We start from the raw sequence: 27,439 nt of genomic DNA on the forward strand, positions 1-27,439 counted from the left end.
ATGTTTCTATTGTTTGAGATACCTGGTCTATGGTAATTTGTTATAACAGCTCAAGCAGACTAATCCTACATTATGTATCATCATCATTTTCTTGCCAGGGTGAAGTCCTTGGTGGCTTAAGGGTGAAGTCACTGACTATAGGCCGCAGGGCTCGTCAGTTTATTTGAAGCACAGTGCTGCGCTGAGTTGTTTTGGGGGTAGGTTGGAGGGGGGCATCATGTTTGTTCCCAGAGGCTGTGCACATCTTGCCCTGGCTTAAGCAGTTCACAGAGGGATGTACCAGTTCTATGTAAGGGAGGACTTTTCCAAAACTCAGATGAAAAAAGCTGCCTGGCTGCACACCAGAAATGCCACTTCAGGCTGTTAGGTTCCTGCTGTTCACTCTCTCCACACCTTTTTGGCTTCAAGGAATTTGCAGGAGCTCCAACCCCCAGTTCCCTACCAGACCTCTCTCCTCTGCCAGTTTCGATGCTCCCGCCAGGCTGAGCAGTTGAGCTCAGCAGCCCTCATTCCTCAAGGGGCCCCGCCCCACCCCAGCCCCGATGTTGGTCAGGGAAGTAAAATCCTGCCCCAGAGTGTGTATACCATAATAAGATTCTACTTAAAATCTTGCTTTAAAAAATTGTAAAATGGGCTTCACAGACACTGGAATATTGGTGTGGCTCTAAGGGCTGGCATAGTACCTGGAATTTATGAGGGATGAATTCTATGATGTTTTCCCATGCTGGAGTTAGGGTATAGCTTTTATGTGAGGAAGAACCTTCTTTTATCTGAACCCACACCCCTTCAAATTATCTAACATTACATCTCTATTGAAGGTAAGAGAGATAATTGGATACATATCAGCATTTATCATTTATTATTGTTATATTTATTTGTGACATTTATTAAGTCAAGTTTTGTTGCCTCTTCATGATTTTCAAAGCATGAGCTCTTTGACATATTTAGTCTCTTACAATAAAGAAATAATACATCAACCAACAAGGATGGTTGAAATATATGCTTTTTGTGAGTGTGTGGCCCTGGATTCATTTCTGTCTCTGAATTGGGTTCCCCATCCTGATCTCACTATAAATTAAGTCCTCTTATCTCTCTCTGGCAGGGAGGGTGTTCAATGGGATAAAGATTGTTATGTGGGAATGTCTGCAGCCTTCCTCCCTTTCCCAGATAACAAAAAATAATGCTGTCCTGGCCTGCCCAATTTCCTCCCCCCTTCCCCCCCTAAAAAGGGAGTGGTTTTATTCCTTTTTTAATTGCTGGGAGGGGGGCTGTATCAACATACACAATCAAGAGATAGAAAAGGAGAGAAAGTAAAGAAAGGAAAGACAGGGGCTGGGTTTGGAAAAAGGAATGGGGAAATTGTGGAAAGAGATTCTTTAGAACAAATGCAGCAGCTATGAGTGAGATGGGCAGAGAAGAAAGGAAAATTCGTAAATGTTGCTGTGCGCCATATTGGCCTTCATGGTTTCTAAGAACCTCAACTAAAGAATGTGAGTCTTTGAAATTCCTTTTTGTGCTGGACTGTATTTCTTTCTTTTTTTTTTTTTAAGGACACATTTTAATGAATGGATGGTTTTTCATTCAGGAGATTACTAAAATATATTAATCATATTTCTGTTTGTTTATAATTTTAATGGTATTAATAAATCCATAATATATACCATTGTAATGCATTTTCTATATTTTAATTTTTTCTTTAGTTTCTACAAGTTGAATTACAGGCTCAGAGTATGAATATACTAATGACTCTTGATACATATTGCAAATTGCTTCCCCAAAAAGTTCTGCTAACAAACACAGCCATCAGCAATGTCTGAAGGTGTCTGTTCCACGTCATCACTACCAACAAACCAATGTGTTGAGATGGAGGGGTTTTTTTCTGTAGTCTCTTATGTAAAAAAAATTTTTTTTTTAATTGAAGTATAGTTGATTTACATTGTGTTAGTTTCAGGTGTATATATATATATATATATATATATATATATATATATATTCTTTTTCAGATTCTTTTCCATTATAGGTTATTACAAAATATTGAACAGAGTTCCCTGTGCTTTATAGCAGGTCCTTGTTGGTTATCTATTTTATATATAGTTGTGTGTATATGTTAATCCCAAACTCCTAATTTATCTCTCCCCACCTTTCCCCTTTGGTAACCATAAGTTTCTTTTCTATGTCTGTGGGTCTATTTCTGTTTTGTGAATAAGTTCTTTTTCTTTCTTTCTTTCTTTTTTTTTTAGATTCCATGTATAAACAATGTCATATGATGTTTGTCTTTCTCTGTCTGGTGTTCTTCACTTCATATGATAATCTCTAGTGGACTGTATTTCTTTGACCACCATACCACTCTGAGACTGAACCATGTGGATCCTGGCTTTGTACAGGTTATCCATGAAAACTATTCCTGTGTTCCCTCCTTTTCTAAGCCTTTCTGCTACTTAGTTCCAATTCAGGGGCACAATATTATGATCACACAGCTTCATGATTTGTCTATCCTGAGGTAGATCACAGTCCTTTGGATGTGTCTACAGTAACTGTAGACATAGTTCATCTCTAACTAATCTGATGAATCTGAGAAGAACTATTTTATTACCATGGGTGAGAAACTTTCTTTTTTTTTTTTTTGGCCATGAGGTGAAGCTTATGGGATCCTAGTTACCCTACCAGGGTTTAAATCCAGGCTGCCTGCAGTGGAAGCGCAGAGTCCTAACCACTGGACCACCAGGGAATTCCCTGGTGAGAAACTTTTTAATCAGAGTTTATTTAAATAGTGAGGATCTGTGGAACTTATTCCAAATGTATTGACTGGAATATTTGTTAGATAAGTTTCAAAATATTCCAGGTTTGTTCCATCCTCTTGTCTGGAGAATCCTCTGAGGATCACACCTGTCTTGCAGAAGTGTAGTCAAAACAATTTTTTTAGAGGGAACAGTGTCCCTCTGGTGTCCTTCCAACTTGTTTTTTTAAAAAAATTATTATGAGAGAAATCTCTACTTCCATAAGCCGTCAGAAAGCTGTGGTGCTATATTTATCTATAGCAAGTATCTTCAGCCATTTTTTTCCCTATGTATTTTACTAGAGAAGTTGTTAATATGATTTATCAGGTTCAAAAATGCATTCTTAGGCCGTGTTCACCAACGCAGCCTGTAAAGAGCGCTCGTGGAGTCCAGGAGGTGTGTGTGTGCTTCCCTGAACTGCCGAAAGCCTCAGAACTGGGACTTGTCTCTCATCGTTATGGAATGGTGCACTCTTAATCTGGGGGCAACCAACTAACAATTTATGTTCATCTGGTTTTTCCTCTTTTTCACCGTTCAGGTGTTTGTTACCCCAGCAAGAAGTTTGTGAAAGACAAGTTTTAAGCGATCGACAAACTAAAGGCTGATTTTTGGTGGTTAGAGTTTCCTTGGTTCTTTTTAGAACCGAAAATTAGAACTTGCCTGTATTTCCTACCTTTTTCTCTACAACATTTTAATCATTTAACTGATTTTTATGCACACAAGGCCTCATGCTCCAATTCTGTGGCTTCCCCCATTATCCAAAGCATTTTTTCCCTTCCAACCTGCCCAGCTCATCTCTTGGACCGTGAAATATAGCTGGGGTTATGCTTAAATTTGTACCAGTCCTACAAAGGTCACCTAATCCGGGAGGACTTCCCTGATTACCTTGGGTTGGGTGGAATGGAGTGGGCTTTCCTCAAAACTGTTTAGATGCTTACATTGTATTTCTTATGTGGCTTAATTTCACTTCCAGGGTGTTGGGACCTTCATGTGGGGTCCCACTGGGAAGCACCATCGAGGTCATCAAAGTTGAAACTGACTTCGGTAGGAGCTGGGGCTATGGGTTCCTACAAGATCCCAGGAGGTGCCAGGGTCCATAGGCAGACTGAGGTCCAGGTACCAGGGTGCACACAGATGAATGTGACATCTTGGGACCCCTCCTAAGGCCGGGATCTGAGTCAGGGCCTCAGAATCTAGAGCTGCAAGTTTGAGAGAGCAAGTGGAAGTGAAGGAAGTCTGGGGTCAAGGCTAGGGTGGGAGGAAGGAAAATGTCTAAGCAAATTTGTTGAACCATTGCTAATGCGTGCTTGAGTCCAGGTGGGGCATAGCAGGTGGGGCAGACATACCTCAGAGGTTAACCATACATCGTTTGTCCAGTAAATGAATGATTAAGCATTCGTAAAGACGCTTCCCGTTTGAGGAACAGGCAGGATATTTGAGTGTCAGAGTAGAAAGGCCCAGTGTTACGTTGGATTTGTTGTTCCGGGTCGAGAATATATATTTTCATGCATCTCCACAGGGCATTTTTATTTCTTGCTCATTTTCCACCACTCCAATCAGTATACAGTTAACACTTGATCTTCTGTTCAATCAACAAATTCCAAGTCCCGTCAGTTAGAGCTTCTCTGAGAGGTAATCGGTACAGAAATCTGTGTCCGTCAGGGGTTGATCAAAGATGCAGGAGCACTGGAGGAATGTGGAATAGCGAGAACAGGGGTCCTGTCTTTGCATTTGGATGAGCTGACGGAGCTGCCTGTGTGTACCTTCGGCCATGCATCTAAGGTTAAGGCTGAAGTTGCTATGGGTCAACGAGATGGGCAGTTGAGAAGGGAGCTGGGGATGGATAAGAACAGACAGACACAGCAAAGACACACTGGGACCTCCATCTGTCTCTCATCGTCCCCAACCTTCATTACGAGGTGACCTGAAGGAGAAGCTTGCTCTCTTTGCGACAGATCTGCACTCGTACCTGGCCTAGGACTCAGAGAAACTGACAGAGGAGATCTGGCAGGAGCTGGAGGAACCTTGGACTAGATGTTGCCTCCCGCTAACCAGCCCAGCCAGCAAATCAGTGACAATATTCACAGGCGACCACGGTGCCGCTACTCTGCAGGTACCTCCAGGAAGTGAGAACACAGCTACTGCTTTCCTGCCACCTTCCAAATCTGATGCAAAACATTGCCTGTGGCCAGTGCAAACCTGGAACTCTACAGACAAGGGAATTCGTGGAAACGTAGTTCTACTGCAGCTCAGTTCCCATGGTACAAAGCCGCTACAGTCTAGGCCTTGTCGACTTGGCATTCACATACCCTTCTTTTATTCCTGTTTTGCTTCCAAATAAAGACAATAGCAACGTTGTGTTTTTGCCTAACATGGTGTAATTATTCTTGGACCACCTAAAACATGCTACCCTCTCCTGTAAAGAGGTTCTAGACTCCTTGTATCTCTCTTTGGGTGACGTTAATTCCTGTCCTAGCAAAGTCACACTCCCTTGTTGCTGTTCTGTGACTTGAATACTAGAGTATACAGTTAATTACCAGGAACACATCTTACGTTACACGGGAGGGGAATGAGAGAGGATCTTCTTTAGACAATCAAACATTTTTGACCAAAGCTAGACTCAGTAAAACCTGTATATTTTGAATGAGATTATGGATGCGCTAAACTGATGACATAGTCCCTGAGCTTAAGTTGGCTATATCCATCCCTTTTTTTTTTTTTTTCTTTTTTGGCGGTACGCGGCCCCTCCCGCCGTGGAGCACAAGCTCTGGACGCGCAGGCTCAGCGGCCATGGCTCACGGGCCCAGCCATTCCGCGGCATGTGGGATCCTCCCGGACCGGGGCACGAACCCGCATCCCCCGCATCGGCAGGCGGACTCTCAACCACTGAGCCACCGGGGAAGCCCTATCCATCCCTTTTTAATGCTGTTGAATTTATCCTGAGATGAGTGGGACTCCCAGCCAAGCCTAAACTTGTGATTCTGCAATTTAGCCTAGTGGTAACTGATGCACTTGTGCGCAATGAACCCCCCAGGCATCTGTTTACCTAGAGGATCTGGACACTGTGATGAAGGAGCTTTGAACAGAGGCCCCTGCGGGACAGAGATGGAGACATAGGGAGGAAAGGCAGTGCCTGCCCAGCACAGCACTGGGGCTTAGAGCTGACCTCCAAAGACACGGGAATGGCAGTCAGAAGGGTTAGAGGGTGTATCATTCTGGCAGAGGCAATCTTGCTCCGGTACCCTGCTGGCAAACTGGGACACAGCTGGAGAATGGGCAGCCTTTCCATTTCTTAGAGATCATCCTGGGTAAATGACACATATCATGGCCCCATTTGGCATATCTAAGGTTTGTAGGATTCGGGTATTCCTGGAAACAGGAGGGCATGGACTTGGAGACAGCAATGGTAGAAGGGACAGCACTGGGCCTCCTCCAGAGGGCCTGTAGGAAGTGACGGTATCAAGCATGCTGGTGTGGGGAAACATATGTGAGGTTTCTCTGTGAGACATCTCCTTGGAACTCAGAAATAAATGGGGCCAGAGGTTAAGAATGCGGCAAGGAGGGAGGTGGAGTAGCACAGGGATCGTTGTGGAGATAGAACAGTTCTATATCTTGATTCTGGTGGTTGTTACATGAATCTACACAGGTGATAAAATTACACAGAACTACACACACACACACACACACACACACACACACACACACACACGAGTACATGTAAAATTGATGAAATCTGTGGATTGTAGCAATATCAATGTCTTGGTTTTATACAAGATGTTACCACTGAGGAAAACTAAGGGTAACAGGAGCTTTCTGAGCTATTTCTGCAACTTCCTATGAATCTATAATTATTTCAAAATAAAAAGCTGGGACTTCCCTGGTGGCGCAAGTGGTTAAGAATCCGCCTGCCAATGCAGGGGACACAGGTTCGAGCCCCGGTCTGGGAAGATCCCACATGCCACAGAGCAACGAAGCCCGTGCACCACAACTACTGAGCCTGCGCTCTAGAGCGCGTGAGCCACTACTGAATCTGTGCTCTAGAGCCCACGAGCCACAACAAGTGAGCCCACGTGCCACAACTACTGAAGCCTGAGTGCCTGGAACCTGTGCCTGGCAACAAGAGAAGCCACCGCAAGGAGAAGGCCGTGCACCAAAACGAAGAGTAGCCCTCGCTCGCCGCAACTAGAGAAAGCCCACGTGCAGCAAGGAAGACCCAACGCAGCCAAAAATAAATAAATAAATAGAGTAATTAATTTTAAAAAAGTATATTACAAAAACTGGGAGATATAATTGAACCGGAATATTTAGGACTGGGCCTGGGCATTAGTGTTTTTTGTTTTAAAAGCTTACCAGATTATTCCAATTGAAGCAAGATTGAGAATCATCACTTTATTGTGGAAACCCTGTGGGTCCGATTTTTGGATTTTAGTAAGGACATATGGTGCATATCCTGAATATATTTTTTTAATTCATTTATTCATTTATTTAATTTTTGGCTGCATTGGGTCTTCGCTGCTGCACATGGGTTTCCTCTAGTTGCTGAGAGCAGGGGCTACTCTTCGTTGCGGTGCGCGGGCTTCTCACTGCGGTGGCTTCTCTTGTTGCGGAGCACGGGCTCTAGGCACGCAGGCTTCAGTAGTTGCGACTCGCGGGCTCTAGAGCACAGGCTCGATAGTGGTGGCGCATGGGCTTAGTTGCTCTGCACCATGTGGGATCTTCCCGGACCAGGGCTTGAACCCATGTCCCCTGCATTGGCAGGCGGATTCTTTTTTTTTTTTTTTGCGGTACGCGGGCGTCTCACTGTTGGGGCCTCTCCCATTGCGGAGCACAGGCTCCGGACGCGCAGGCTCAGCGGCCGTGGCTCATGGGCCCAGCCGCTCTGCGGCATGTGGGATCTTCCTGGACCGGGGCACGACGCCGTGTCCCCTGCATCGGCAGGCAGACTCTCAGCCACTGCGCCACCAGGGAAGCCCGATAAGTGTAATTTTTAAGCAGACAAGATAGCAATAAATCTTTGTTAATAGTGATATCTATGGATGGTGAGTGTACAATTTTTATTTCCTATTTTATACTTTTTATACATTTATTTTTAAATGTTCTACAATATTTGACTTTTATCATTAGAAGTAAAAGAAATGTTGTTAGTTTTAAAGCATGCCAAGAAATGTTAGTGTATCAAAATATGCAGATAGCGAAATTACAGTTGGTGATTTTCTAAGTTCTGCCTGAGGCTATCAAAGTATTTAATTATAGGTTGTAAAGTTCTTGGGAACACTAAATGTAAATCTGCATTGAAATGACAGCAATAGGGAAAGTAACCAATCAGGATTTATTATTCCTTCCAAAATGAGTCCTTCCAAAATACTTTTCTTGTGATAACTTTAATATCCATATGTTGCAGAGTACAACTTAATTTGAAGTTTTGTTTTTTTTCAATGTTTCTAGAACTTAAGGAAAACTGTGCCCATTAGCCGAAGCAAAACCATAATAGAAATACAATTAATTTTTATTGCAAGTTAACTATATGCTAGGGACTTCCTTTTTTTTTCTTTTCTTTTCTTTTTTTTCCCCATTTAATCCTGACACCAGCCCTACAAAATAGATGTTATTATTATTTGTTTTACAGATAAAGAAACTGAGTCTCAGTGAAGTCAGGGTCACACAGTTGGGCTGCCTGACTTTAGAGTCAGGACTGCTAACACTGCAGTCCTCAAGGAAAGAGACTTAGGCTGCACTGGCATGGGGAGTAAGGTAGAATATGAACTCTTCACGAAGAAGGGCTTCCGACCAAGGCCTGTGAGGAATGGATGGAGCTTGAGGCAGGTTGAAGTTCTCTGTGGGAGAGCAGCTCTTGGAGCAGAGCGGGTGGACAGGGCCTGTGTTAGGGCCCTAGCTTTTGGTTCCAGACAAGTTCCACCTCCTAAATGACGTGGGTTTACTTATCTGCACAAAGGAGAAAGTAAATTATTTACCTCATAGGGTGGTTTTTAGAATTGCATGAGGTAAAGCAGGTTTCTAAATCCTTCAACTTTCTGGAAATCATTTTTCTTTAATATCCACATCAAACGGCTCAAGCCTGCATCCCCAATTACACGCGGAATCTAGCTTCCTCCCAGCATGTTTGAAGATTCCCAGGGCATATGTACATTCCTATGGCCTTCCTCTCCCTCTGGGTCCTGCTCAGAGCAAGCCCTCAAGTGGCCCAGTGCTGTCTGGCTAGTCCTCTCTCTCCATTGCTTCCCTCCAGGCCAGACCTTGCTCCCCCATGTTGTTCTCCAAGCAACACATACCTCTGCTAATTAATGAGGGTAGGTGGTATGAGTACATCTGGCTGCCTTTTACGGGAGATTTGGGAGTAGCAGAAGGGAATTACAGGTCTTCCCAACCCAGCATGAGCACATGCCAATAAGTCAACACCAGACAAGTTTTTACAAGTTTCTAACAATCCTCCTTGTCTCTTCCCCAGGAAGCCCGGTCTCTCTTCATCAGACGTGCTCTTTCTTGAAGCTCTGGGGCCAATTCAGCAAATCTCCATCACCTTATTATGCCAGCTGGGTCCAACTCCTTCTTGCCCAGCTCCTGGGGACAAAGGGAGATGCAGCAAGCCATTTCCTCTTCATTTTGGCCTGTGTGACCATGGGTGAGTTATGGAGCCATTCTGAGTCTTAATTTACTTGTCTGTTGCGGGTGGGGGGGATAGTAATAGAATTTAACCCCCAGGATTCTTGTAAAGATTCAGGGAATATAATTCACCCAGCACAGGGATCAGAGCCCAGTGCCTGCTCGTCAGTATCATTTCTCTGACTTTATAGCTTCCGGAGACATTCAGTCTTGTCTCCTCCCCTGCCAAGTATTGAGTCCTGCTGCCCACCTCCTCCTGGTCAGAGGGAGTGAGGACTGTCCATGGGGCCTTTACCTCTGCTGTGACTGGCCCTTTTTTTTTTACTGTGGAGGCAGGAAAGAATCTGTGTGCCCTGAAACCAGCCAGGCCTGCCCCTGTCCAGGATGACAGGGAGAAAGTGAAAGGCACGATCACCGTGGTCCACTGCAGTTCAAGTGTTTGGATTTACAATGACCTCACAGGAGATCACAGATGGTCACAAGGCCCTGAAACTTGCAGAAAGGGCTAATTGAGGGTGACTCAAATGTTCGATTCATGATTTCCTTGTGAAAATACTGGGAGAGTGGGTGGAAGGGAATGGGATGACGGTAAAGGAGGGGAACAGAATTTCAGCAGTAACATTTAAAGAGTCTATAGCTACTGAAGTGTGTTGTGCGTGAGATTTGGTACTTAGGAGTGAACATACAGGTGTCGGGCAGGACCTCCATAGAAGCAGGAATGGATAGAGGAAGAGGAAAGTCCAGCCGCCTTGCTGAGACCCTGCACGTGCACCCGAGGCAGGGCAAAGGGCAGAGGAATCTTTTGGAGGTCCCTCAGAGATCTTCAAACTCCACAGTAGATTGTCCACTTGAAGTCTGGCCCACTCCTGGTGTCCTGCCCACTCCCTCCCTGATGCTGGGGTGCAGCCCCCTCTCCTCCCAGAGCCCCTTTCTCTTGTCTGCATCCCGATGAGTGGTGGTTGGACCTGGCCAGTTCCCGCCCTTCTGCTCCATTGCAGACTGCACTCCTTGGGCATTGGTTATCTGGGCCCAACAAGTGTTTTGCAGTGTGCCTGGCACAGAGGGCCTGCCTGTGTGCCGTGGTGGAAGGAAAGGGCTCTCAGGGGCACCTCCTGTGGTCCAGAAGAACACAGAGCCAGCCCTGTCTCTAGCTAATGGCCACTACGTTCCCTGAAGAAACAGGGTAGCAGGTCTGGAGGCCCCGTGTGGGGATGGAGCTTGGAAACCTGGCTGGGAACTGAAATGGAGCTGTCCTGTTGTGCAGGGGACTTGGACAGGAGAGGGAAGAGATTCCCTTTTCTGGTGGGTGGAGTGTCTGGGGTGTCTGGGTTCTCCCACACTGCTGGTGGAAGAAGGAAAGATGCTGCAGGGAGGACAAAACCCCATTCGGGACCAGACATTGCGCCCTCAAGCCCTACTTGAGTTAGGAAGGGAGGAGGGAGAAAAAAAGGAAGGAAGAGGGGAAGAGGGAGGTGGAGACAGGAGGTGGAGGGAAAGAACCCTTCCTCAAAAAGCTCCCCTGGGGCTGGGCTGACTCAAGAAGCTGCCCACCTGGGAATAGGGGACAAGGAGAGACCAGGGCAGGACCTTCCTCCCCCGGACAGGCTTAGAGCTGTGAGGCAGGCCGAAGAGGCAGGCTCTGGGCATCAGCAGGAGAATCAGCCCCTGCAAGAGAGAAGCAGCCTTGGCACGTGGGTGGGACCGCGCCTGGGATGAACCAAGGCAGGTGCAGCCTCTGAGCCATCTCTTAGCCGGTCCCGAATGCTGCAGGGGCTGAGGCGGGGCTCAGCTCCCAGGAATTTTATTAGTGGGTGGTCAGCCAAGACCATATGCATATTTACTTGTTGTTGTTACCAGTAGGACGTGGCTCACCTTCTCTGACTTTTCCGCCTTTAGGTTAAAAGAACCTAGGGGATCACAGGATTCCAAATAAAAGTTGATTCATCTTTTCAGGTCAAAGAGTTACAAGTGTCAAAACTCTCAGGAGAGATCTGCCCGTGGCGTCATGACCACATTCCTCTACTGAAATTCCTCTTTGCAAGGAGAGTGGCATGTGTTGTTTTTTCCAGCAGTGGAAATACAAATGATTCACTCTGGAAACCTTGGCTGTTGTACTGATAACTAATTTGTTTGCTGACAGTGATTACCCAGGAGCTGGGGTAGGGACCCAGATATCAAACTGCAGAAATTATTAAGTTCCCTCTGTGTGCAGACTAAATGCTTGGGGTGCTGCAAAAGAAGTAGGGGTACAGACCTCATCGAGGAGAGTTCATAGGCTAATCAGAGAAAGAAGACAGAGAAAACAACACGATACACACAGCTGCAACAGCCGGGATCTGTGCCTCTCACACAAGCCATGGTGTGATTAAAATAAGGTCAAGACAGGGAGGAAGACTTCTTGAAGGAGGTGCTCCAGCCATGTTTTGGAAAAGAGAAACCAGGGTCAGGCAGGGAGAAAGGAGGAGAGAAAACGAGCATTGAAACTGCCCTTATGGTATTTTTTAATGTTGCTCTTGTTCTTATTGGTTGAGAGCAGCCATAGTACATGAAGGATAAGGATATTTGATTTAAGAAATCAAACAGGATCTTCTAAAATTAGGTCAGAGTTTTTGCCCAAGAAGAGGTCGGAGCCAGGTTTTGGAACTGTTCGGGAAATTGTTCGTTTTGGTCCCAGGACCTGATGCTTTAGTGGTTGGATAGGCCACGTGAATGTTTGCTTTGTCTGCTCGTGCAAATTGTAGGTCTCCCAGACGAACAGCTCAGAAAGCCCTTCACTTCTCTGAAGGCGAGGATCTTGGACTGCCTTTGTGGGCAACGTGGACGCACTGGAGGATTTGAAGCAGAGCAGTTAGATAATCATATTTGTATCTCAGAAAGATCATTCTATCGTCAGTTAGTATTATGCTTGGGGATAATTTTGAAATACCAGCAGGCTTTCTTCTCCTAATATCTTTCTTCACCGTCTCACCTACCTCTCATCTTGCTCCTCTGAGCAAGGTTAGTCTGTGTTCATCACCTCAGTGAAGGATTCTCAACAGAGAGAAGGGCCTGTTTGCTGGCTTTTGAGTTTCTCAAGTCTAAGCCCGTGTGTGTGTGAAGGAAGGACTCTGACATATACCAGAGGTTTGAGAGAGGACATGATACCCCACTTGAAGGTCCCTGTCCCCAGTCCCTGAGGGCTCTGGGGGAAGAGGGGGCACAGAGCAAAAGCAAGAACTGTATAGTCATTAAGGGATGTTTGAAAGCAGGATTGTGTGTCCCAGGTGGGTGGAAATGGAACCCCATGATAGAACCCACCGATTAGGTTGTGAGACTAGAGAGAGAGGGACCCGTTTCTTACTTCTAGGGTAGCGCCCTAGGAAAGTGGCAAGACCCTAAAGAAATGGATTTGGGGCATGTCTAGGCAGACAGGGCTGTAGAAACAGCCTCACAAAGTTCCCCATGCCACAGCATGGATTGAGAGCAAGGGTTTTGAAAGGGCTTAGTGGGTAGGATGAGGGGTAGCTCAGCAGCCATCTGCATGGACGATGGCCAAGGTCAGATGAGGTGATGATGGTCTCAGCAGATGCCCTTGTGGACAGATGACTGAAGACTAGATGCCTGGCCTCACCACCCTCCCACAGCCCTTTGTGCCCTAGAGCAAAGATATAACCCCAAACTGATAAAGTTTTCTCTCCTCGTGAAATGAGGGTTAGAGATTAAGTTGGGTTATAGAAAAGTAAAGAAACATTTACGTATCTGTAGACTAAGGTTGGTACCTGCTACTGTCTGCTGTTAAATGATAAAGATTTTCTTCCAGTTAATTTACCTAGGGTTCTAATCGACTTTCTGGAGAATTTTGGAGAGAATTTTTAATGTCACAGCTTTTCGTTCTGATCCTGTGTTTTGGGCTCAACGTTGCCTTCTTATAACTCCTGAGAATGTTGAAAAGCAATTGTTAGAGTAGCCCAAGCTTATGTGAAGAGTAACCACGGCAGAGAGTTGGAAAATCAGCACGTAGTAGGTCCTGGCCAGGCCGGCTCATAAGCCCCTCAGTGGATGTAAATAGAAAATTCTTAGGTCCTGTAGAATAAGTGCAGGTAAAGGGAAGTTGCTTAACATGGAGCGCTGGCACAGGAAAAAAGAGAGATTGTTTACATATTGTAGAGTAAATATTTTATAATCCCAAACCTGGACATAGACCTGGGGTATGTGGCTTGTGGAGTGGCAGAATTATTGCTTGATACAGTGATACAAATCATCTCTGGGGGCTGGCATGCCCCTTCGGGGGGATGAGGGGGGGAGCCAGAGAACCCCTTAGTCCTGGGCTGCTGGGGCCCGGCCCACTCCTCACCCCAGGGGCTGCGCTCCCAGCACCATCCTAGGCTTATCCATCTGAGGAACAAAGGGGGACCCCGGGAGGCTGGCTGTTGTGTTGTATATGTGGTCATTTATTTTTAAATACCCTGGCATGAGTAACGTGATATGTACATGAACAAGTAAATCCTAATCTGTTTTAGCTTTTCAGGGTGGGTTAATTAGTGGGTAAAGCAAGCCAATCAATTCTAGTCTCTGTCAACAATTTAAGTTGCCTTATTTGCATAAAAGTGTTCTAAGTAATTCTTTTTTTTAGAGAAGGAATTCTTGATTTAGTAGAACCCCCGATTTTTTGGTATGTGTTTGGTATGTGTATATAATAGGGCTAATTGCCTTGTGTGCATAAGGGTTAAAAATCAGCAAGCCTTGAGCTTAGGGTCCACTGGTGTGGTGTCTCCAGGGATAGGATGACTCTCACCCTCTCCCCACCATCTAACCACAGGAGCCCAGTCTTTGTGTTTGCTTCAAAAAACATGCCTCCAACAGAGGTTTACAGACCGGGGCAAGACGGCAGATGGAGACCCACATACCGTATGTCCAAATACTGAAAAGCAGCAAATCTAGCCTAGAAACTATATTATAGACTATGTTCTATCCTTTTGTCTTCAGAGGGACCTGGAATGCAGAGTCTGAATGTAGAATCCTCAGACCCCTCAGAGTTCCACCTGCTCCTCCCTGGCTGCCCCTTCTCTGCCTACCCCCAGCTCTATCCCACTCCCCATGTCTCTGGGAAGAGCTGTCTCCCGGCCTTTCCTCAGGCCTAGGGGCGAGGCACAGCCATGGGCCAGTCCATCCTCAGAACTCAGAGCCCGAGGAGAGGACTATGCAGGCTTTGGAGATGATTTCAGGACCCTTGGGCAGGGAACTCTGGGATCCCAGGTACCAAAGGGTGGTCTAGAAGGTGAGGTATGAGCTCTGGGTAGACACACTCCCTGGGCCCTGTGACTCATTGCCCTGTGTGGAGAGGGTGCCTGAGGAGGGCCAGAGAGTTACCCCTTGAAGGACAAGGCTGAGAACAGCAAGCCTTCTTGCCTGGGTGTTTCTGCTGATTTTTTTGTGGGAGTGAGAGGGGTGCAGGAAGAAAAAAGAGAAATATCTTCTGAACCACAAATGAGACTTGTTAGATTAATTTTGTCTGCTAGCTGACAAAGTTCCCTGCATTGGATGGGATTTGGTGTGAGCTGAGACCCACATTTATTGCAACAACCCCGTTTGGCAGCAAGCTTGTTGGGGTAGAGATGTGCAGGCCCCACTTGTGTCCGACCGTAGCAGGCTACTGATATTTTCTATGGTTATGGGATCCTAACTTCCAGATGCAGAGCCAACCATGGCCTGAGAGTCCCGTTTGCACCTGCTCACGCCCACACTGGATTTAGCGTGTGCTGAATGAGTTCGTGTATGATCGGGTCATTCAAGATGGCTTTTCTCTTGCTCTCTGTACGTCCCCTGCTGGATCACGCCCTGCTTCACTCACATGACTATCCAATTCTCTTAATTATAAGGCTTAATAAGTAACTGCCTGTGTGCTTGCCCCCTGCCCCAGCCTCTGGTTTCCCTGGTAACTGATGAGCCAACCTGACATCAATTCCGCCTGTAAGTGGTAGCCTCCTTCTCCCGCTAAGTAGCGGAGGTTGCCGCCACATGCTGCCTGCTATCTACAGTGGGGTGTTGCTCTCTGGCGTCTCTGTTGCTGTGTCTGGGCTCTTTCTTCAGTCTCTGGGCTGGGCAACTACGAGGCTTACAGGCCTGTGCGATGCAGCCCAGCTGTTGGGTCTGGTAAGAGCTTTCATTTCTCCCTCTAAACTTGAAAATGGAGTTCTGAAAGGGGTGGTATAAGTTCATGAACCTAAGTTTTGTCTCTTCAAGCCCATCATGGGCCTTTGCCAAGGACCCCTTTCACACTGGTCTTTAAGCTTGGAGCTGGGGCACCTTGGAGGGCAGCCTCATCCAGCACCACCTAGAGAGCTGAGGAAATAAGGGTATGGGAATGCAAGCTCTGATAACTCCAGAGGTTTCAGAAAACTGCAGTAAGCCAGGAGGGCCACTGGGCTCTCTGGGAGGCAGCAGAGGGGAAGGGAGGAGAGTGGCTCTGGGAGTCAGCTGGATTCTAGACTCAACATTGCCAAGAATTTACCAGTGAACTTGTACAAACTTCTTTCCCTTGCTGGGCCTCTGTTTCCCTACCTATAAAATGAGTGTGAATTAAATGATCTAAAATCCCTCCAAGTGCCAAAATCCTTAGGCTACCTTGCTCTCATTGGGTAAGGTGACTCCTTCTTTTTTAAATTTTATTGGAGTATAGTTGATTTACAATGTTTTGTTTCAGGTGTACAGCATAGTAATTCAGTTATACATGTATTCATCCTTTTTCAGATTCTTTTCCCATATAGGTTATTATAGAATATTGAGTAGAGTTCCCTGTGCTATACAGTAGGTCCTTGTTGGTTATCTATTTTATATATAGTAGTGAGTGTATGTTAATCCCAAGCTCCTAATTTATTCCTCCCCCCGATGTTTGCCTTTGGTAACCATAAGTTTGTTTCTGAAATCTGTGAGTCTGTTTCTGTTTTATAAATGAGTTCATTTATATCATTTTTTAACTTAGATTCCCCATATGAGTGATATCATATTATATTTGTCTTTCTATGTCTTATTTACTTCACTTAGTTTGATAATCTCTATGTCCATCCATGTTGCTGCAAATGGCATTATTTCATTCTTTTTATGGCTGAGTAATATTCCATTGTATATCTGTACCACATCTTTTTTTTTTTTTTTTTTTTTTGGCGGTACGTGGGCCTCTCACTGTTGTGGCCTCTCCCATCGCGGAGCAGAGGCTCCGGACGTGCAGGCTCAGCAGCCATGGTTCATGGGCCCCGCTGCTCCGCGGCATGTGGGATCTTCCCAGACCGGGGCACGAACCCGCGTCCCCTGCATCGGCAGGCGGACTCTCAACCACTGCGCCACCAGGGAAGCCCTGTACCACATCTTCTTTATCCATTCCTCTGTCAGTGGACATTTAAGGCTGCTTCCATGTCTTGGCTATTGTAAATAGTACTGCAATGAACATTGCGGGGTGTGTATGTTTTCGAATTATGGTTTTCTCCGGATATATGCCCAGGAGTGGGATTGCTGGATCATATGGTAGTTCTATTTTTAGTTTTTTGTTTTTTTTTTTTGCGGTTCGCAGGCCTCTCACTGTTGTGGCCTCTCCCGTTGTGGAGCACAGGCTCCGGACGCGCAGGCTCAGCGGCCATGGCTCACGGGCCCAGCTGCTCCGCGGCATGTGGGATCCTCCCAGACCGGGGCACGAACGCGTGTCCCCTGCATCGACAGGCGGACTCTCAACCACTGTGCCACCAGGGAAGCCCTCTTTTTAGTTTTCTAAGGAGCCTCCATACTGTTCTCCATAATGGTTGTACCAGTTTACATTTGCACCAACAGTGTAGGAGGGTTCTAAGGTGACTTCTAACGTAAGTGAAGGTAACACTCCTCTCTTCTCCTTCAGCACAAATGGACTTCATTCTGAAGTCGTGGTGGGCAGCCTGTGTCCTGGGGGCCCTGGAAAGAGACCCTGTCCATTTGCCCTGAGTCAACAGGGACCAGAGACCTTCCTCTCATCTTTTTGGCAGGTCTGGGCTGCCGTGCTCCTGCAGGCTTCACTGCACAGTTTCTTTCCCCTCACGTCAGTTGAGTTGAGTATTCACTTGTGGGTCTGCATGTCAGTTGATACTCAGTGAATCATGTGGTTTATAGACGTAGAGATGTCATATGAACCTGGAATATCTTTCCTCTTGGCCTCCACAGCCCAGGTGATCTGTATGCCTCTCTTCAGCTCCTTTCCTTTTCAGGAAAGAAAAGTGATTAAGAGGTAAAAGAATACACCTTGAGAGGGAGGTATGCTGGAGCAAAAGCTCTTCCCGGCTTTAACGTCCTGTCAGGTGCCCAGTCTGTCCCCGCTCTTAGAGATTGTTCCAGATCTTAGATACTCGGCCGCTATGCCCAGAGGCGAATCTAGCCTGGGCAGCAGCCAGACTCATAGATCTTCCAGCTGCCTCGCTGCCTCCCTTGAGAGTGGGCGCCCTTGAGTATCACGAGCTTGTGGCGGAGACTGAGTGTCTTAATTGCTGGAAGAAAGATCAACTTCCTCGGCCTTGTTTACGTGTTGCAAACTGGCAGTCGTGACCTCCAGGTGAGTTACAGGAGACTGGGAAGAGGTTGCATTGCCAAGACCTTGAGCAGCTGTGTAGTGCTGGAAGCAAACCTAGCTTTATGGGGCCCCTTGTCTTGCGGGTCACACCCCCCTCCCTCTTCTGGTGTCCACCGCAGTTCTCCTGCTGACCCTCTCCCTCCCTCAGCCTCCTTGGTCAGCTCAGGGCCCACAAGTGTCCCTCATCCTGACCCTTCTCCTCCCTGGGACCCACTCCTTTGCTTGTTTGCAGGACTGTAGGAAAAAGAGGCCTAAGGGCCTCTCATACGAACCTAAGAAACGAGCAGAGGAATTGGGGGTGTGTCTGTTTCTCAGGAGGAGACCCACTCTCCTCCCTTCCCCCTGCTGCCTCCCCAGAGAGCGTGGCGGCTCTCCTGGCTAGTTGCAGTTCTCTGAAAACCATTAGGTCAGCCTCCTTTGGACAAGGTTATGAAGAAGGTTAAGTGTACTTCAGCCCCTGGCTTCCCTTTCTGAAACATCTTTTTCACTCTCTGCTCCAGCCCGCATCCCCCAATCCAACTCTTTCCTATGAAAACGTCTTTCTGTGAAAATCTCCCCCATCATTTCTTTATTCTGCTAAGATGTAAAGTCAGTGCTTTACCCTCCTGAGAGATATTTGTATTTTAAGTCTCATCACTAATTACGGAGTGAGCGAGAGTCTCTGTCCTCTGCTAAAGGAATTTCAGGCATATGCCAGCCCATGGGAGGATTTGGGAAGACATAGTGCCTTCTATGATGTTCAGATCACACTGGCACTGAGCTCCCTGTGCCACAAAAAGGTCAGTTTGAAGTCTGCTGCTTGGTTGAAAATTTTCTTCTCGTCTTAAGGATTTTTGAAAACTCTTTCGATGTTGTACTGTGGGATGCTAACTTAAGAGGAAAAAAAATCCTCCATAGATTATTTGAGAGTATCACTTAAAATTTATAAATGAGGGAACTAATTCTATACTCTGCCAGGACAATTTAACTAGGTCATCTTACACTAAATGTGGATGATTTTTAATGGCATCTTATATAACGTTACTCACTAGTAATTGATGGAGATGGAGAGTATTCACCTGAAAAAGACTTAAGTCTTTTTTTCTTGGCTACTAGAGTGGGATTCATCGATCAGCAGCATCGATGTCACCTGAGAGCTTGTTGGGCTACAGACGCCCAGGCTACACTCCTGAGTTGATGTATCAAATCTGTATCTTAAGATCTTTCAGGTGATTTGTATTCATATTAAAGTTTGAAAAGAAACACTGGCCAGGGGCTTTCCTGGTGGCCCAGTGGTTAAGACTCTGTGCTTCCACTGCAGGGTGCATGGGTTTGATCCCTGGTCAGGGAACTAAGATCCCGCATGTCACGCAGCGTGGCCAAAAGAAAGAAAGAAAGAAAGAAAGAAAACCAGGCCACCTATTGGAATTCCCTGATAGCCTTTAAAATCTACAGCGACTTGGACTCCACCTCCAAAGTCTTTTCAACATGTTGGGAGTAGAGCCCAGTGAATTCTGTCTTTTTAAAAATCTCCTCAGGAACAGTCACGTTTGGGAAGCATCAATCTGGTCCATCTTTTCTGATGAGGAAAATGACCACCAGGGTGGTGAAATGACCTATCCAAATTATCAACAGATTAAAATCCAGACCCTTGACCCCCAGGCCAATCTAGCCTACACAAAAAATGTCACATTATCACATGAGATTGAAAAGACTGTACGTCTGTGGTCCTTGTCCCAAGAAATAGAAGGGATTTTGTCGGACACAACACTGAAGCTTGGCAGTAATACGAAGGAATTAGAGAACTTGAGACCGGCTCTCAAAACGCTTCTGATTCAACGGGGCAAAGAAGATGGTGGCCATCCCATTAAATAAAAACGTACATAAAGGAACCTATACGTGCAATTTGCCGCTCCAGACTTGTGTATGTGCACATGCACGTGTTGGGATTGTTTTCCCCTCCATAACCCCATAGCATTTTGTTTCCCTAGTGGACCACTTCCAACCTCCACTTCTTTCAGAAATCTTTGTGTTAAGCTTTACGCTCAGCGCAAGTGCCGAACCTTCTCTTAATGACTGTTGTAGCCGGGCTGTCAGTTCTCCGCGCACGGTAGGAACTCAGTAGCGTTTGAGGGATGGAATGCAGGATGGGGGGCTGTCCTTGAAGTAGTCATGTGATCAATTACTTAATGGTCAATAGGTGCATTATGCTGAACTAAGTGGTGAGTAGAATACCAAGTTTATAAAACACAGTCCTGCCCCAAGAATGTTTATAATCTCGTAGGTGAGACTATGCATGGTCTCAAAAATATAACTAAGCTGATTAGGTAGTATGTAATAAGGGCCAACTGAAGAATGTAGCACCAACCCTACCAGACCCCAACATTCTCTAATACCTTAAAATGACTTCATTTTCTTAAAATAGAATCCATGAATTAAATAACTAGAATCCATGAATAATACAACTAACTCAATCTGTATAATGAATTCCTTAATTCTGATATGAAGGAATAAAATCAATTTGTAATAAAACAACATATTTCAATATATAAATGCTCAGGCATATTTATACCAAAAACCAATGAAGTCGTCAGATATAAAATCACTGTACTGGGACAGCTACCAAAGCACACTGATACAGATATATTGTCCTGGAGACTGAAATACTGTAAGCAGCATTCCTGTCAATAATGTGCTTCCAAAATGAAGAACGGGGCTTCCCTGGTGGCGCAGTGGTTGAGAGTCTGCCTGCCGATGCAGGGGACGCGGGTTCGTGCTCCGGTCCGGCAAGATCCCACATGCCGCGGAGCGGCTGGGCCCGTGAGCCATGGCTGCTGAGCCTGCGCATCCGGAGCCTGTGCTCTGCAACGGGAGAGGCCACAACAGTGAGAGGCCCACATACAGCAAAAAAAAAAAAAAAGAAAGAAAAACGAAGGTAAAATTCTGAACAAAACAAAGCACAGTCTTCCCTGAATTCTCAGAAGTTGAATTCCTAGAAAATTGAGTGTATATTAAAACTGTGCAAACAATACTTTGTGTCTGTGTGGAAAATGGAATTCAGTTCCGGGTTCAGATAATTAAAAATAGGTTTTTCACCAACCTGCCTGCCTGGCGGCACTTTAGAAAGTTATGTGATGTGTGAACCAAGTCTTCCTTATGTGGAGCTGTGCTCTACACTGCAGGCTGCCCAGCATTCTCCCGTCCAGCATTCTCCCGCCCAGCACCCACCATTGTGACAACTCCCAAATCCCCCTGTACATTTCCAAAGCACCTGTAGGGGGTAACAACTCCCACTGAGAGCCACTGGTAGAGAAGGTCAGTGCGGGTAGAGCAGTGTTTCTCAAACTTCAGTGTGCTCCGGAGTCTCCTGGGATTCTTCCTAAGATGCAGGTGCAGGAGGTCTGCGGTGGAGCCTGGGACTCTGCATTTCCACCACAGCCCCAGCTGATGCTGGAGAGATCAGAGGAGGAAGAAACGACCTTTGGCTCAAGGAGCAAGGACCTCACAGAAGAGAAAGGAACACAAACAGGGGCTTGAAGAACAAACGGCTGTGGCGCTGATGACGTCACATGAGGCCCAGGCAGCTGGGAGGCAGGCCCTGGAGAGGTCCGGTAGCAAACAGTGCCCGAAGCCAGTTAACAGCGTTGCGCTGACAGCTACAGTACTGCTCACCAGGCGGGGTAAAAATAACAACTCCCTATTGGGGTTGGGTCTGCCAGACTCTGGTTAAGTTCATTTCTTTCAATAAATCCAGCAGCTTCCCCTTTGATAAATACTGTCAAGGCTGGAACACGTGGTGCTAACAAAATATGGTTTCAATTTGGGGCCCACCGCACTCGTGGTTAAATACTGTGCGTGTGTGTACAAAAGTCGACTCAGAGCCAGCCAACTTAATATGCCTGGGCTGAAAATGGTTCCATCCAGGAGGATTCAGTTATACAGATTCTGCTGCTCTGAAAGACAACCTAATCCCCATCGTCAATTTTAATGCTCCAGAACTTCTCGTGAGCATGGAAGCTTTTTAAGCTCAGCCAGTTGTGCACTTGCATCCTGGGCAGAAGCAGTGCACGCTTGTTTTCCTGATATTTTTATGCCTGCTTTATGTTCATATGTTGTTTGACATTCAGAAAAAAACACCCTGTTTTCATCAACAACTCAACACTGCATTTAAACCTGATGGTCCTTAGCTTTGTAGGAAAGGGAGGTGGAGGCAGAGGGGGAAGACAGTGTGGGGAGAGGAAACGAGAATCATAGTTTAGCAACAGACGGAGGTTTGTTCTGGTGGGATTTGTTTCTGGGAACACAGAAACTCTCGGTGTTTTTGTCAATCTGCATGTGCCGGTCTTGGAATGGCTCAGTGAAAGAAGGAAACTGGCTAAACAAGTTTCGGAGGTGGACCCTACTGGTAACTGCACCTCTAGCTCATCGTGAATAATGAAGAAGTCTGCTCCATAGTCCAAGTAGGTCACAGGAACTGCACGGAGGCAATTGCCCAGCAAACCAAAGATTACAGCACCTGGCCAATAAACTTATCGGGGAAACAAAGCTGAGAACGAGGTCAGCGGCAGGTGTCCTCGGCACGGTGGGATGCAGAGCAAGTGAAGAAGCTGGGTGGGCGGTGGGGGGGCGAAACTACCAGAATATCTCTATGCTTCAGAAGACAAGCTCATCAGGAAGGTGAGGCTGAGGCGAGTGAGCTGAGTTGTTTCATCAAGCAAGCAAGGAGGAACTGATTTCCTGAAAAGACTAGGAATTTATCACCAAGGGCACCCGGGTATGAAAAGAGCTGACAGGAATTTTTTCCAGAGGCATCTTCCATGTTGCATTTTTAAATTCGTCAGAAGTATATTTCTCTTTTTATGATTAGATGTAATTGCAGTGACAGAAAAAGCCTGAAATGCTGCGAGCAGCGACTTTCAAGTCAGCCACTGGTTACAGAGGGAGCTTTGAAGGGGGCAAAGCGTTGTGGAAATTCTGAAACTTTGAATATCCGTACTTTTTTTTTTTGTGGCAAAAGTGAGGCATGCTTATTGTAAAAAAAAAAAAAAAAGTGAGATCCTAAAAAGCACAGACGTTTTTGAAAAACTGGGGAGAGTTCTCTTCATTGCTTAGGGAAGCAATTAAGCCCCTTTCACTGGGCTATCTTAGAACCATTAGGTTCAAGTTAGAACGTGCTTAGGAGCAGTCAGTGGGGACTGAGTGGATTGAGAGACTCCAGAGGTATTTCTCGCTGGTCTCTGAGGTCGGCTATGTTTTCTCTGGTTTCCTGGAGGGGGAGAGAAAAGGAAGCCTCCACTTCCCCAGCCCCCTCCCCAACCCCCCCCGCCCCCCCAGCCAAATGCTGCTGGAGGTTTGGAGCAGTGGCAGGTGCCGGTCAGGCACTGGCCGAGCCAAGCGGACGTTCGGAAGCACTGCTGCATTTGGCGCAGTTGTCTTTTTTCCTTGGATTGCTTCCTCACTCATGGAAGAGATGGAGCGGGGGGCCTGGCAATTGATCTGGGAAAAGAATTCAGAACTCTAACGGTATAGAGAGCATGTACCATTAGGAAGGGCGGGGGAGAGGAGGATTTGTTCTCGAGCATTCATCACAGTGATGAAATGCTATAGGGACAAGAGGTCAGTGGGCATTTAACCCAAACCAAATTTAGCAAGTGGAACAAGCCTCTCATTGGAGGCCTGGATTCCACATTAAAAGCCATTCTCCACCTGATACCTTTTAAAGATACCGCTGTGGTATCTAAATTTCATGGATTTTACTCATGGCAGGTGCCCAAGCACAGTCACCATGCAGCAATGACACAGCATAGCCCAGCCTCCAGCGGCCCTAAGCCAAGGGGCTAAGTGGAGAGAGAGGCAGGGTTTTCCTTTAGGCCCCCTGCTTCTCTACTTGTAGCCTTTTAACCCCTTCCGGGTACCTTGGCTCCAGTCTCCTCCAATAACAACCTTAGTGGGCTTCCGTTGTTTCTGCCCCAGCGTGTGTCTGCCCTTCCAGTGAATAAGAATCCAGATATTTATCAGGGGAAGTGCCCCTTCCCCCCCCTCAGTCCGTGGGGGTCTGATGAAACTGACACCCCTCTGACTGGGGAGTGGAGCCTATGAGGCGTGCTTAGGCCAATCATTTCATCCTGTTTCATGGCCACGTGATTGCTTCCGATGGGCCCATGACCCAGGCAGAACCTATGAGAGGCAGTGAGATTTTCATGGGTATTTCTGGAAAATAGGCTTGCACTTTCTCCTCTGGACTGGACACTTGAGAGGACGCAGGGCTGAAGCTGCTGCCATCCTCTTGCAGTCACAGGAAGCTGAGATTAATTCTATCAATGCAACAGGCAGGTCTGAAAGCTGGGAACAGAAATAAAAAAACAAAACCCAAATCCCTCCATTCTGGGCTTCCCTCGTGGCGCAGTGGTTAAGAATCTGCCTGCCAATGCAGGGGACACAGGTTTGAGCCCTGGTCCAGGAAGATCCCACATGCCGCAGAGCAGCTAAGCCCGTGCACCACAACTACTGAGCGTGCACTCTAGAACCCGTGAGCCACAACTACTGAGCCCATGTGCCACAACTACTGAAGCCCACATGCCTAGATCCCGTGCTCCACAACAACAGAAGCCACCGCAACGAGAAGCCCGCACACTGCAACGAAGAGTACCCCCGCTCGCCGCAACTAGACAAAGCCCATGCACAGCAATGAAGACCCAACACAGCCAAAAATAAATAAAATAAAATAAATAAATTTATTAAAAAAAAGAAAAACCTGCATTCTGATGATACTATATGAGGTCTAAAAACTGCTATGCCTAGAGCCAGCCCTACCATGGAGTGTTAAGCTAGGCTTTTCAATAAATTCCCCTTTTGCTTACACCAAAATTGTGTCAGGTTTTCTACCACTTGTAATCAGAATTCAGATACACCCAAGAACCTCTTGTTCCTTCTCATTAACCCCTATCACAATCTTCTTTCAGGAAAGGATTGTCCATTCTAAATTATGAACAACTGATAATGCTTCAAAGTATGGCTCCTTCAAGAGAATTTCCAGTTTTCAGCAAATTTTCATTAGCAAATATTGAGCCCCTTCTGGTGCAAAGAGACGCAAGAGAGTATGTTGGGAGGATAGGAGAGCCAAGCTTTCCCACTGAACTCAGTATTTTAGTGTCTAGTTTTGGCCATTCAGATCAGTTCCAGCTTTTGATAACGGCTGAGTAAATACTATCTGACTAATCCTTCTGCCAAAAACAATGATAAGTTCTGGACCTAAAACAAGACAATAACAAAACCTGTTCTAAGGTCCTGGAGGACAACCAAAATGGTTTGGTTCTGAAGACAAAAACTGGAGAAGATATGACCCTTGAAAAAAGTCGGGGGGGATCTCACTGGGCGAGGTCCATGTTGATCAGGCGTTTCCTCTGGCAGTACTCTCCTCTTCCCAGGATGGCAAGAGACAGAGCTCAAGTGGAAAGTGGCAGCCCTATGAGCTGAGGAGGCAGAAGCTGGGGTTTGGGGCTTCCCCAGAAAGGAGGGAGCCTCAGAGGGGGAGCTCCAAAATCTACGTACAAACTTCCCTCAGCTCCTCAGCTGACTCTTGCACGGTGCATGTGCAAAGTGAGGTGCAGGGAGCCCAGGGAAGAGCAATAGCTGGAAGGCTGAAATTATGGCTGCCTTGTGTTGGAAGATGGAGCTTAGAGTTCAATTCCTCCCCAGTTAGAGTGGTGTGGCAAATACCCAAGACTTTCCACGGAGACCACAGAGGGCACACCTTAGGAGTAAGGACTACTTCCCAGGACTGAAGGTTGTGCCCTAGGAGTAAAGGCAAAACCCAAATAGACCCACCCTAACAGATCTTAAAACCAATTATTCACAGCTACACTATTCAATACAATAACCTCCATGTACATTTGAAATTTGATTAAAATTAAATAAAACAAATTGCAGTTCCTTAGTCACTAGCTACATTTTAAAGGCTGATAGCCACTTGTGGTTAATGTCCATTATAGTGGACTGCACAGAGTATAGAACATTTGTATACGGCATTTGAATGCCATAGCTCTAGGGGCTCAAGGTGGTATGCTAGTAATTTAACTGCTTACAACAAATCTCAATTTTCTTTAAAGAAAGATAGCAGAATCTAAAGTCTCTTTAATTTACTGTCCATAAGGCTCAGTATACAATAAAAACATTACTCAATGTGCAAAGAAGCAGGAAAATGTACTCCATAATGAAGGGAAACAATAGTCAATAAACACAGACCCACATAGGACCCAGATGTTAGAATTAACTAAGTCTTAATAATTATGATAAATATGTTAAGGAATCTGTGGGAAATATGCAAATAGTAGGTGAAGAGATGGGAAATTTCAGAAAAGATATGTAAACTTGAAAAAAGAGTCAAATGGAAATCCTAGAACTGAAAAATACAATATATGAAATTGAAGACTCATTGGTTAGGCACAATGAACACAACACATGAAATTATCAGTGAATCTATAGAAAAGTCAATGGATATTATCTAAACAAAGAGGAAAAGAAAGATTAAAAGAAAAAGAATAGGGCCTTAATAACCTGTGGGATAGTATCAAGCAATCTAATGTACATGTAATTAGAGTCCCAGAAAGAGGGGAGAGAGCAGATGAAGAAGAAAAAGTATTTGAAGAAATATTGGAATTTTTTTTAATTTGATGAAAAATAGTAATGTCAGCATACCTCAAATAGGATAATTTCAGACATTTAGATATCTTTGACCCAAAACCCAGCCCCACCCACTCACTGACAAGATATAAAACTTCTGGGGTAGGATACAAATACTGAGAGGCAGTGGTGATGCTGACAGAATTCCAAAGATCTCATCCCAGAATTTGGCTGACTCCAGAAAGCAACTCTAAGGTACACTTTTCTCACGTTCCTCTTTCAGGCCACCCTGAGATGGGGTCTCCAAACATTTTACCTTGATTTGACTCCAGCTTAACTTCAACTTGAACGTCATATTATATTTAGATGGAGAATAACTGATTTCTGAGAGGTAGAGAAAATGGGGTGGGGTGGGGAAGAAACAACGGAAAGCTAACTCAAAGCACAAATAATCTCATATCAGGAATCAGGTTGAGGGAGGGGAAATAGAGAAAAGATTGGCAGGAATTACCCCTGATCACTCACATTCCTGCTGGGTTCTCCTCTGCTACACAGCTCAGGCACTTGTGAGTACCTGTGATACCTGGGAGGCTTTCCATGGCAAATAATAACAATTTTAAAAAATTAAAAAACAAACTGTACCAAACTGACTTAAAGATAAAGAAATTCATTATCTCACAAAACTGAAATTTCCAGAGGTAGGGTGGGCTCCAGGGCTGGTTGATTCAGCAACTCCACCATGTCAACAAGGACCCATGTTTTCTCCTTCCCTGTTCTGCTGTTCTCTGCAAAGCCTTCACCTTAAGATTGATTCCCTTCAGGTTTTAAGAAACCTGCTGGGGCACGGGGCTATGTGTATGGATTTGTTCACATC

General features: G+C 45.9%; 1 pseudogene; it reads left to right on the forward strand.

The window, feature by feature from the left end:
• The window catches only part of LOC101277396 (60S acidic ribosomal protein P1-like), a 267,203-nt pseudogene that overhangs the window by 188,776 nt on the left and 50,988 nt on the right, over window positions 1-27,439 (forward strand).

The sequence above is a fragment of the Orcinus orca genome, chromosome 12 (assembly GCF_937001465.1).
Source record: "Orcinus orca chromosome 12, mOrcOrc1.1, whole genome shotgun sequence".
In the NCBI taxonomy this organism is placed as follows: Eukaryota; Metazoa; Chordata; class Mammalia; order Artiodactyla; family Delphinidae; genus Orcinus; species Orcinus orca.